The sequence below is a fragment of the Notolepis coatsorum genome (assembly GCF_963971535.1).
Source record: "Notolepis coatsorum genome assembly, chromosome: 8".
NCBI classification, from domain to species: Eukaryota; Metazoa; Chordata; class Actinopteri; order Aulopiformes; family Paralepididae; genus Notolepis; species Notolepis coatsorum.
Window position 1 is genome coordinate 19672609 of NC_140172.1, and position 13398 is coordinate 19686006.

At 40.7% G+C, this 13398-nt stretch overlaps 1 protein-coding gene across 1 annotated transcript in view; it reads right to left on the reverse strand.

Moving 5' to 3' along the window:
* LOC311233352 (uncharacterized protein) overlaps window positions 1-13398 on the reverse strand; it is a gene marked incomplete at its 3' end in the record, with an annotated part of 75828 nt that overhangs the window by 14720 nt on the left and 47710 nt on the right. The window lies entirely within an intron of this gene.

The window sequence follows — 13398 nt, forward strand, 5'->3', positions numbered from 1 at the left end:
CACAAGCGAGCAGTCAATGACAGACCGCGGGTCCATGAGCGTTTTTTGTTCACTCGTGTTGCAGCGCGGGGCACTGCAGTAGTGGAGGCTCTACTCTGCTGACAGTGTTGCACTTCCTGGTTTAATAGCACAGTCTTCAGGTGCTCAGAGCTATATATATCTGTATGTCATGCATGTCTTAAATGTCATGATTAGATTTGTTTAGATGATTAGATTAGATTATTATATCTGTATGTTGTGTATGTCATAAATGTCATGAATAAAAAATGGGGGACCCTGATGTAAACAAGACGAAAGTCTTTCTCTGATCTGCATCCCCTTAACAATTGTGTGTATTGAGCTGTCCTGTACCCATTCTGCAATCTGTTAATTAAAATGTTCAATCAATCAGTATATATTTGTTATTTCTTTTTGGTATAGTGCTTAACAAGCATAATTTAATGTTGCCCAGTTGTGGCCTGTTGAGGGGCAATACATGATATCAAAAGTTCCAAAACATCTATTGTATTTGTATGATCCACTATATAAACATAGTAATTATAATAATATCTACATACATGGCATTTGATTGGAGGCTAGTCTCACTTTGTCCCACAGCAACATTAAAATAGTTTAGATTTGTGTATGTTGTTTATGTAAAAAGAAATTACTTGAAAGTAACGCAATAGTTACTTTCTGAAGTAACTAGTTACTTATATAATTTGTAACTGAGTAAGTAATTTAGTTACTTTTGGAAGAAGTAACTAGTAACTGTAACTAGTTACTTTTTAAAAGTAACTTGCCCAACACTGGTTATCCTACACTTTAAGCTGTCTGATATTTCCATTACATGTAACTCTTGGGTCTCTTTCTCACTTCCTCTGCCTCCTCCCTGAGTCTGCAGTCACCACATCATTCTACATTAACACTTTGAATGCCAGCCACGACATAACACGTGTTAGCAGCCCGCCCCCTGAATGCCCAGCACGACAATTAGCATGAAATTATTTTTATTAGCGATCTGAATTCATATTTCATCAACCTACCGTTGGGAAACCAGCCCCATCAGGAGCTCAGATGTGAAAAAGCGCCCCCTATCGTCTCCCAGATGGTAATGCACCCTTTTGGAATGGACTCAATGAAAATGGATAAGAAAAAAAACTCCGGAATCCACATTTTACTTCTCACGCATGTAACCGGAGATGATCCCAGTCATTGTGGAACCTCAGAACAGCGTGTAATATGTCTTTACAGTACGTAGCATTGGATCAATAAAAGGATCGATTTTTGGAATGGCGATCAGGAATTGGAATAATCTTTTTGGATACCATCTGATCTCAGGTAAGGAATCTATTTTACCAGTCTTAGGATAATCAGACCTGTTTTCACGGAGATATAAGCTTTTCCCCTATGTGTGATATGGCTGTTTGGCTGTGCGAGCGACCAGGAACTAAGATAACCGATTTTCAGCTTGCGGCACCAGCGTGCATACGTACACATATACAATCGATAATCTAGCGTTTATTTGAAAACTATTCATAAATAGGCAGAAAAATTACAACGTTCTAGAATATTCCAGTACAGGGCGTTTATCACGGAATCTTGAAAACGAGGGCTTTTCAAAATGCTATAAAACGGAAATGAACCGATAAAAAAACAATCCGCTTCGACAATGTTGACTGGAAAATGAGTCATTGATAAGCGACGGGCAGATTAGACACATAGCCATAATTTAAAACATAGATTAGGCGATATTAACGCTAACATTGAAGTGGATGGTGGGCATTAAAGCACTAAATCGTGCGCCCCCTGCTGGGCACTGAAAGTGTTAAGGAGAGCAATACACTTATGAATACACTGGCAGTCTGTTCCTGCCTATCTGTCCCCAGCTCTGCTGTCTGTTTACCATCTCTTGCCTGCTCTGCCTAATGACATCATTATGAAACATTACCATTAGCATTTCACCTCTTTCTTATGAACATATTTCAACTAGTCTAAGTCTTTGAGATATTAGGCTACTAGGGTTATTACTTTGCGTTTTGGTGTACTGAAAAATGCTCTGATGTCTGTATTTTTTCGTTTTTCTGCCACACACACACACACACACACACACACACACACACACACACACACACACACACACACACACACACACACACACACACACACACACACACACACACACACACACACACACACACACACACACACACACACACACACACACACACACACACACACACACACACACACACACACACACACACACACACACACACACACACACACACACACACACACACAGTGCAGGTTATTTACAGTAGGAGATGGGCTTCTATCATATTATCTTCCATCATTCTATAATTCATTCTTCTTTTATTTTCATTTCAGGTAGGTAGTTGAATTGAAGGCTATTCTTATTTTATTATTATTATTATTATTATTATTATTATTATTATTATTATTATTATTATTATTATTATTATTATTATTATTATTATTATTATTATTATTATTATTATTATCATTATTTTCTTTCCAATTAAATGAAAATCAGAAAATAAGTGGTATATAATGGAAAATATGAAAGTCAATGCTTGAATGTAATGTTTTGTGTGGACCCCAGGAAGACTAGTTGTTGTCATGCAACAGCTAATGGGGAGGGGATCCTAATAAACTCAAACAGGCTTTGATCTACCAGGTAGCTAACTAGTCAAACACACAAACACTGGTTGTTACTAGCTAGCTAGCAAACGTGAGCTAACCGCTAGCTAACATAAAGAGTGACCTGAGAGAAGAGAAGGTGATGATTATAAATGTATTTTATTGTATTGAGTGGTAGAATATCCTTTGTTTGAACAACTTACTGGAAAGGTCTGCCACCAATGACATACTCGGTCACGGTGATTCCCACACACTCACTGTAGCCTACCTGCATCATGCGCCACTGACTGCGTGCTGGGGTGGGAGGCAGTTGATCAAACCATTGTGAGGGAAATGCGAGGAGGGTCACAATCTTTGGAAACTTAAGAACTCGCTATTAAGTGTCTATAATCAGCACAAGTTCTTTCGTTGCGTATTATTAATTTGATTGAAATTACATAGTTATGTTTACAGTGATATATTGGGGGGGACATATCATATATTTCATATGAAAAGTGGGGGTGCAAAAGCACACGTTTGCTCCCCCAAGTTCAATTGTGGGGATGCACCTGCTCCACTTGCTCCATTGCTCAGGCGCCCATGCTACTAGGTGTACACTATAGGCTACACTACTAGGTCTACATTATAGGCTACAGGTATTAGGGCTGACCCCGATTAGTCGAAGTCGACTAATCGATCGAAAGGAGCCGTAGTCAACTGCCAACCTCTTAGTCGAATGCAAAAATAAATTAACATTAAGCACCCCCCACAGCACAAATGGAATAATAATAAAAAAATATATATTATATAATTTTATATATACTAACAGTAGACTATCGGCAAATTTCGGTCAATCAAAGTCGACTATCCAAATCATTAGTCGGGGACAGCCCTACTAGGTCTACACTATAGGCTACACTACTAGGTCTACACTATAGGCTACACTACTAGGTCTACACTATAGGCTACACTACTAGGTATACACTATAGGCTACACTACTAGGTCTACACTAGGGCTGACCTCGACTAAGGATTTGTATAGTGAACTTTGATTGGCCAAAATTTGTCGATAGACTACAATGCAATTTCTTTTTTCTTTTATATATATATATTTTTTTATCATTCCATTTGGGCTGTGGGGGTGCTTAACTCAATCAGCGCCAGAGGGCGCTGTGTAATGTGTGGTTAAAAGGCCAGCATTCTAAAGTATAGGAATTCGTGGCAGTGTTTGCAGGGCTATAACTATATTATATATTATAGCTATGGATACAATACTATTGCCCATTTGACATCGAGTATCTATCGTTCAATATGTGAAAAAAAATTATAAATTCATCCATACATTACAGTTTTATACCGTGGTGAATATAAGTATGGTTTTAGGGTAATTCATGGGAGGCTGGTAATAGCCCCCAACATGTATTATACTAAATGCATTGGCATTCCGTCCCTACACACGCTACAATTAAAAAATCAAATGCATATGATAGGTATTATGTTCCATCATCAATGCATGAAAGGGTGGGGGGGGGTAATTTTTTTATGCTTTGATCGTCACCAACGGAATACGTTATGGACTAGCGTTACACACAGGCTCGGATCGCAATGAAGGCATGCTTTGATCAACGCAAGATTGATATCATATAGCCCTTACCTTGACTAGGATGTGCCCCAAAAAGAATATTCCAATTATCTGATCGCGAGTCCCAGTATTGGTGTCGATCGTGTCGCCAACATAATCCGCCAAACATCATCCATCTGGAGCATTTTCCGCTCCTCAAGCTGATCGGGACAACCGCTCCCCTTGCCCGACATGGAAAAGTCCACCCGGACCTATATAATCGACTCACAGCCCAAGACAGAGTTTCAAAGGGTGCTCGATATGCCACCTGGTAGGATGCAGCCGGTATTGCACTTTTGGGATCTCATGACTCATTCCCTATGATAACACCAGGCTCCCTGGATGGATAATGAATAGAAATATCGAATAAAAAAAATAACGATGAAAACCCGACTTTTCTCGGGTTTGGCGCTCAAGCGTTGGCGAGTTAACCCGAGATATCTCGGGTCTGGCCCCGAATGAGTTAATGTCTGAAGGAGTCGACTGAAGGCTTCTTGTCCTCTGCGAAAGCATGCAATTGGTCCACTGATGGATACATCTTGATATTTGTCTACATTTACATTTAGTCATTTAGCTGACGCTTTTATCCAAAGTGACTTACAAGTTCTGTACGACAAGTCATCAGGAAGGGCACAACTCTATCAGCTGAGTAACAATGTTCTTCAAAGTGTTGAGTGCTACAGTGTAGGTTCGTTTATTAGGACAAGTGCATGACAGTAAGGTTAGTTAGGGTTCGATTTTTTTAATTATTATTATTATTTTAGATAATGGTTGAAGAACTGCATCTTTAGTCGATGGCGAAAGATTGGATGGGTTTCGGCTGTCCTAACTGGGGTGGGTAGTTCATTCCACCATTGTTTTCAGATTCAGATTCAGACAACTTTACTGATCCCGCGTGGGGCAATTCATATTTGCAGCTTCATACGCAACAAGCAACAAAGACAAACAAACAACAAAACATCTCAACGACAGCATGGCAACAACAAAAAAAACACTCCATGTGATACACAATCCAGCAAAGTAAAAGTAAAAACAGACAACCAAGTGCAAAAAGCTACTTAAAATGACAACTGTCTGTGTTTAAAAGTCTGATAGCCGAGGGGACAAAAGATTTGGCGTAGCGGTTGGTCCTACTTGGTGGGACGTCAAAACGGCGGCCAGAAGGCAACAGTGAAAACCGCTGAGACAGAGCGTGGAGGGGTTGATTAGTGATGCTCGTCCCCTTCTTGACCACCTGGTCCGTCCAGAGAGAACATAGGTCTCTCTGTTTTACTCCAATTATTTTGGAGCACACTTTCACTATGTACTGTAGGCTGTTCTTATCTTTAATAGACAGGCCACTGAACCAGCAGATAAAAGAAAAAGTTAGGAGGCTTTCAATAAAAGAACTATAAAAAGTGCTCAGGATCTTCGCACTAACATTAAAATAGTTCAGCTTTCTCAGCAGGTAGATCCTCTGCTGACCTTTTTTAACAATGGACTCTGTATTTAAGTTGAACTTCAGTTTACAGTCAAACAGTTCCCAGGTATTTGTACGATTCAACAATCTGGACGTCCTCGTCGTGGATCGGGGTTGTGTCTGAAGTAAATTATCATGTCCTTAGTCTTAGAGACATTGAGGTCCAAGTAATTCTCATCACACCAATCCACAAAGTCGTGAAGTACAGGTCCATGATCAGTTTCGGAGCGCTGCAGTAGGGATACCAGGACAGTGTCATCTGAAAACTTAACCAGATGCCTTTGGTCATGAAGCGACCTGCAGCTGTCCGTGTGCATAATAAATGAAAGGGGAGACAAAACGCAACCTTGGGGGGAGCCAGTGTTGGAAATCGACATGTTGGACATCTGCCCATTGACAAAGACCTGCTGGAGCCTCTCAGTAAGGACATTTAAAATCAGCATGAGAAGCTGGTGTGGGAGACTAAAATAAGAGTCAAGCCTCTCAATTAAAATGTGGGGCTGCATTTTATTAAAAGCAGAGGCGAAATCTGCAAATAAAAGTCTAGCATGAGCTCCAGGTGTTTCCAGGTGTTTGTACACAATGTCCAAGATGAAGAGCATAGCATCCTCCACCAGGGGCGTATCTAGACCCAACACTTCAGTAGGGCACAGAAGGGCACCAAAAACTATGAAAATGTTGCCGGTTTTGGCCGGTTTGTGGGCGAAAATGGGTGGATTTTGTAACTATTTTTTTTTTAACTTTATTTCGGTTTTAGGGTTAGGTTAGGGTTATGTTATAGAAATCTATGCATTTTGGAACAGTTACTATATATATAGTCAAGAAAGCATTTAGTCATACTTAAAGTTTAAAGTGCTTTACTTGCATTGAACATTGCATTGAACATTGAACATTGAGGAGACATCATTAGAAAGCACAATGTATGTTTCCATAGTTACGCAGATGACACACAATTGTACATCTCCGCTGAACCAAATGATCACACAGCTATAAACTCCATTTCCGCCTGTCTCTTAGCAATAAACAAATGGATGACGAACAACTTCCTAAAATTAAATGAGGGCAAAACTGAAATCCTACTAGTCGGTCCTATAACAAAAAGAGAAATGTTACAGAGCAATATGGGGCAACTTACTCCTTGGATCAAACCCGAAGTTACAAGTAAGTAACCTACACTGGCTTCTGGTAACATTTAGAATTGATTTCAAGGTCCTCCTCCTTATATACAAAGTATAAACATTGCGATCATCTACTACTGGTCTATTGAAGGTTCCAAGCCACAGTCTAAAGAAAATCAGGGATGCAGCCTTTGCTAACTATGCACCAAAGTTATGGAACACACTACCTATGGACATTAGGGAAGCTAAATCTCTTAATATTTTCAGAAATAAGCTAAAAACGTACCTCTTCACCATAGCCTTCTAATACACCCCGCTGTTGATTGTACTGTAGCACTATTTTACTCTGGCCATTCTATTGCATAATTTTACTATCTATTCTACTATTATATTATTGCACTGTATTATTGGTGTGCAAACCAGTCAACTTACAAAAAAGAGCCTGTTGGAGGATTTCAACAAGATAAATGCAGTGTAAAATATTTCACTATAATATTTCAAAGCGAAGTAAAAAATATTATAATAATTATTTGATCATGTTAAATGATCATTTGATCATGTTAAAAAAGGGAAAATAAAAAACATTTGTTAAAAAAATAAAAAATAAAAAAAAATTATCACTGGGGCACAGATGATCATCAGTAGGGCACGTGCCCTACTGATAGTGGTCTAAATACGCCGATGTCCTCCACCCCTTTACCTGGCTGATATGCGAATTGAAGGGGATCTAATTTACCCTCAATAAAAGACATAGTAGTGTTTTTTAAAAACGTCTCAAAAACCTTCATTGCTAATGAGGTAAGCGCCACTGGTCTAAAGTCCTTCAATTCTTTTGAATCTTTTGACATTGTGGGGCAAGGACTGAGAAAAGGCAGGTACTCCTTGATGAACCTCCCGGAGCTCGGATAGAAGTGGGTCTGAGACGGCCAGAAGATGCAGAGCATAGGGGTCTTGAGGGTGTGAAGTTAGACACTAGTCTAGTCTAGTGTGTTCATTAGATGGGTGAAATCCTCTTTCAGTGCCTCTGTGCTCGTTTTCTTAGGCAGTTAGCCTCTCTGGTATACGCGCCATTAGCGTTAGCCACGCTTCTAGGCCTCTTTGCTTTTGGAAAGAATGATAATAATATATTTTTTTTATTATAATAATTAGGCACTATAGGCTACACTACTAGGTCTAAACTACTAGGTATTAGGGATGGGCATTTTACAAAAAATCCAGATAGATTGATCGCATGATGTACTCAAGTAGTGATCGATTACTCGTGGAGGAAAACGCTGTACAAAATAAACGTCTTTTCCGGTGTTTTAGACTTTGCTCTTTTATTTCGAAACCCCCCGACTGGAAGTATTGTTGTTATCGCTAGCGGAACCTATCTATGAGCGGACAACTTGTGTCGTCCGGTTCTGTGTTTTTGAGCTAACGCTAAAACAAATGTTGAGATTGTTGGTGAACAACTAACTTTAGGTTAGTTTTAACGTTAGCTAACGTTGAATGCAGCTACAGGCAATCGACGATGAGGAGGAAGAGCTGCTGATTTTAATCGGCAGCACGTCAAAGCCGTATATAATAGAATAGCCCTGTGGTGCGTAGGCACGACAGCGCAACTCGAAACTACCTGTTGTATTAAATTAATTGATGTTTAACTTGTCATTTCAACTAGCCCCACCCATTCATTGTAAACAATGATGCATGTAATTGTATTAACGGTATTGTGTGTTGTAGCTATGTTATACATTCTGAATGGCATTAATGTTAGTTGGGTACTGTCATTGTATTTCGTTGGTTAGCTATTTAGCTAATGTTGATAGCATTGAATAGCATCAACGCTAGCTGGCTACAACGAATTCTCACAAGCTGGCATTGTAAAAAAGTGCATCCTAGTAAATAATTTAAGATCAAGTTTTCTCATAGCCGTGAGTAATCGATCAATCGATTACTCATGCCCCCCCTACTAGGTATACACTGTCACTATAGGCTACACTACTACTGTAGGTATACACTATAGGCTACACTACTACTGTAGGTATACACTATAGGCTACACTACTAGGTCTACACTATAGGCTACACTACTAGGTCTACACTATAGGCTACACTACTAGGTATACACTATAGGCTACACTACTAGGTATAATAATAATAATAATAATAATAAATCTATAGCACCTTTCATGAAACCCAAGGTTGCTTTACAATCAAGAGGGCTATGGGAAATGGGGCAGTAGGGGAAAAGGGAAAAAAGGGGAGGATGAGGGCAGGTAAGGGATAATGAACCTAATCTAAACTAACTAATGGGGAAAAGCCTTGGTGAAGAGGTGTTTTGAGAGCAGTCTTGAAAGTGTCCAGGGTTGGGCGTTGCGGATTTCAGGGGGGAGAGAGTTAAAGAGGGTAGGGGACGCCACACTGAAGGCTCCGTCACCAAAAGTCTGTAACCTGGTGCGAGGGATGTAGAGGCGACCCAGATCAGAGGATCGTAGGTTCCAGGATGGAGTGTGCTGGTGGAGGAGATCAGACAGGTATTGGGGGGTGAGGGCATGGAGGGACTTGTAGGTGAGGAGCAGGAGTTTAAAACAGATACAGAACTTGACTGGGAGCCAGTGGAGGTGGATGAGGTTGGGGGTGATGTGCTGCCAGGGCTTGGTGTGAGTGAGAACCCTGGCAGCTGAGTTCTGTACACACTGTATACACTATAGGCTACACTACTAGGTATACACTATAGGCTACACTATAGGTTACACTACTAGGTATACACTATAGCAGGGGTTCTCAAACTTTTTTATACCACAAACCAATTTGATTTAGGAATTTTTTTGGCGACCCCACACTTAATGTATCGCGTAATTTCAACGTGGAAATAAGGAATATCAAAATAAAAGCACACGTTGTTGAACTTGATCATGCATATTTATTAGAAAATGAAATTACAGCACTATGTTATCAATGAAATTAATTCATAATCAACAAAAGCGACGGAATTGTTTCTGTATACACATTTATAAAACGAGGCATATTTAGCCAAAATATGTTGCATGAAAAGAAAATGCGCTCACGTGCGCTTTGGCGGAGATCCACTGCTACTCTGAAAATCCGGCCTCACAGAGGTATGTTGCTGAGAAGGGGACAAGCTTTCTCAGCGCAGCATTACACAACACTGGGTACTCGTTCCGGACTGATATCCAGAATTTTGCGAGGGCCTGTTGTCCAGTGAACTTGACTTTCAGTAGCTCATCACACGAAAAACGAATTACCCCAAAATCTCTGCTGATTAACCTGGAGTGTCACTAACGGAGTTTTCGTAATCCAGCTCATTATCAGCACATTTCTCCAATCAGTTGTTTTTGTCTGCAAGGAAAATCTGCGCTTCTTCTCGGAGTTAAAAAAGGCGATTTAATACTCTGCCTCGAGATAGCCACCTCGCTTCAGTGTGGTATAGCAGCTGGCTATGTGCAGAGCCCATTTCATCGTGACCAACCGGCACCGCTTCTGACAACAAACCTATCCATTGCGAGTCCAGGTTACACACAAAAGACCACACCCCCGGCCCCCTCCCGCGATTATACATGCGCAGGATGTAGTGAGATGTGTATTGGAATACTGTGTGTCGGCCTCCGTTGAAGAAGGGGCGAGACATGGCAAATACACACAGCTGCCGGGTGGAAAACTCAATATGAGTTTTTTTTCTTTTTTGCCAATGCCCACTGTCACCTACCCGCGACCCCACTTTGGGTCGTGACCCGTAGTTTGAGAACCGCTGCACTATAGGTTACACTACTAGGTCTACAAAGAGGGATGGACCTCCAGAGCAAAGTTACCAGACTGAACACAACTCTTTCATAACACCGGAGTGAGAAGGTTACAGACACACCTCGTATGGGAGCAACTTAGAATTAACAAACAGGTCTAATTGATAATAGACTAAGTGTGTTAATGAATTAATATGCTTTCAGCTAATACTTGAAAAACCATCCAATCCGAATCATACTTTTTGTGATCCTTGCGATGGCACTACAAGCGAGGACACACACTGGAGACAGCAACAGAGTGAGCTGGCATTTCTACAGAGAAGTAAATTGAACGAGAAGTGAACGCGACATACGGTGTAGGTACCGCATATGTTCGTTCAGTTCTACAATGGTATGATAAAAAAACAGGGGTATATTTGCAAGTCGCACTGGTGCTACAAGTTATCATTTTTAGGAGCAATAAAATATCTTAAATGCTCACAAAATGCTACTAAATGGTCACACTCTGGAGCACTGTGTGCATTTATTTCTTAGAGCTCTAGAGGCAGTCTCAACAGTATGGATTAAACTGACTCTGCCAAGTCAATCTGTCACTATTGTACATATCATGCAGAAATGCCTGCTCTTCAAATCGTTTAAGGTCATTTATAGGCCTCATATTCTATATTCTATAATAATATTTAAAATGACATGGGTCCGGATGGCTATAGTACTGTATCTACAAAACCTTCTGTTTAATCATCTTTCCTTTATTAATTTAATTAAATTTGGGGTAATTTCAAGAAGGTACTGAACGAGCCTTGCATCACTTGTCCCCTCCGGTACACGAGGAGGCAGCTGTCGCATCTTTTCACCTGCACAGCGCGATCTCTCAGCAGCGAGGGTCTGCGTGGGAGGGACACGCCGCCCCCGTTGCTTCCTGATTCTACTGCGCAGGCGCACCAACCGACCTGTAAGAGTCGCTGTCCACAACGTCCGATCCCCACCCACCAGCTTCCCACCCTCTAACACTGCCAATTGCGTTAGTATGAACGACCAGCCAAGCTGGTAGCAATGCCGAGAGCTGGGCTCGAACCCAGCATCTCCTGCATTAGTGGCGAGCGCCTTGCCCACTGCACCACTTAGCCGCCCCCTTAGACACAGTATTTCTGACACTAGGAATACATTCACTGAGGTCCATAGATGTCCCTAGATACCAAGAACATGCAAAGGGACCTTGTAGAAGTGGAGCAATCTTCCATCTACTTAGGTATGTATTTTAGGCGGATTTTCAGAAAATAGGGCTCCGGGCTTAAGAGGTTAAGGCGAGACACTGCAGGTGAATAGGCAAATATACTTTTTTTGTTGATTTTGAGATTTTGTTATATTTTGCTTCCTAAACATGTCTTCTATGAAACTAGTGACAATAAAACGTCAATAACACACATTTAGTTGTTTATCTTACTTCATTTTGCCTTATTGCATCCATAAATGTGCACATATTTAACACTTTGATTGCCTAAGGTTAAATTCATGATATACCATCCGTTGCCAGCTCTATTTAACATGGAGAAGTTCCCCTTCTTTGCAGGGCTATAACTTTTTTAATTCTATTGCTAGATTGCCATTATTAGGGCCCATTCAAGGTCCTATATGTATTGTTCATGGTGTAGCAACGTTAAACTTTTTCATTCACATATTCATACTAAAATATGGTCTAAAGTATAAGTATGTTTTCATCTCTTTCTGCAGCTTTCTCCAGAATGTGATTTATAGCCCCAAATGCATTATATTGATGATGAAATACAGTTTGGTAGGAATCTGTGCGAGATCAAAAATTTCAATTGGACGTACTTCTAGAATTTACTACACGTCATCTGATGTTGACCGGATGGGCGAGGGGGCGTTTATAATTCCGTGGGCAACGTTATACCATTCATCTAATGTGGGTGATATGTTCATCATAGCAGTTAGTAAAGAACACGTTAGAATATAACGCTAAAACTCACCCCAGTCTCCTCGGGCCGTTGGGCGATCAGCGTGGAGTAGACAGTTTTCAATTATGGGATGTCGAAATACCGGATCTATTTCCAGGTTGTATAATAGTATATACGTCCAAATCATGTTGTTTTTTCAAGTTATTTCCACCGATCGATGTTCACTGTGTGAAGACTGAGTCTCTCTAACATTAGCGAGTGCCCGGACCACATATGGAGTGAGTCCTGCCGGGTTAAAGGTTGACATCCGGTTTTTCGATCTGCCGATCGGCCACCAGATGGCGCTCTTGAACCGCTAGAGGATTGAGAGGAGATCAGAACTGTGTGTGAAGGCTGCAGAGGGGAAATATGATTCCGATCACAGATTTTTGAAATATTGATATCAAAGACGAGTTCCGGCGTCCTCGGCAACTTGAGCATGGCGGGGAATGACGAGTTCCGGCGTTTTTCGACAGTTAAAGTGTTAATGGGGAAGTGCCTCATTTGCATATATAAACATAAATTTCAGAAAACTTGCAATATATTTTTTCTTAGTTTATATGTACATAACAAACTGGGAAAGTTTCATAGTGATATCTATTTAAATATTTTTTGCCAGATGCCTTTGGTCATGAAGCAACCTGCAGCTGTCCGTGTGCATAATAAATAAAAGGGGAGACAAAACGCAACCTTGGGGGGAGCCAGTGTTGGAAATCGACATGTTGGACATCTGCCCATTGACAAAGACCTGCTGGACCCTCTCAGTGAGGACATTTAAAATCAGCATGAGAAGCTGGTGTGGGAGACTAAAATAAGAGTCAAGCCTCTCAATTAAAATGTGGGGCTGCATTTTATTAAAAGCAGAGGCGAAATCTGCAAAT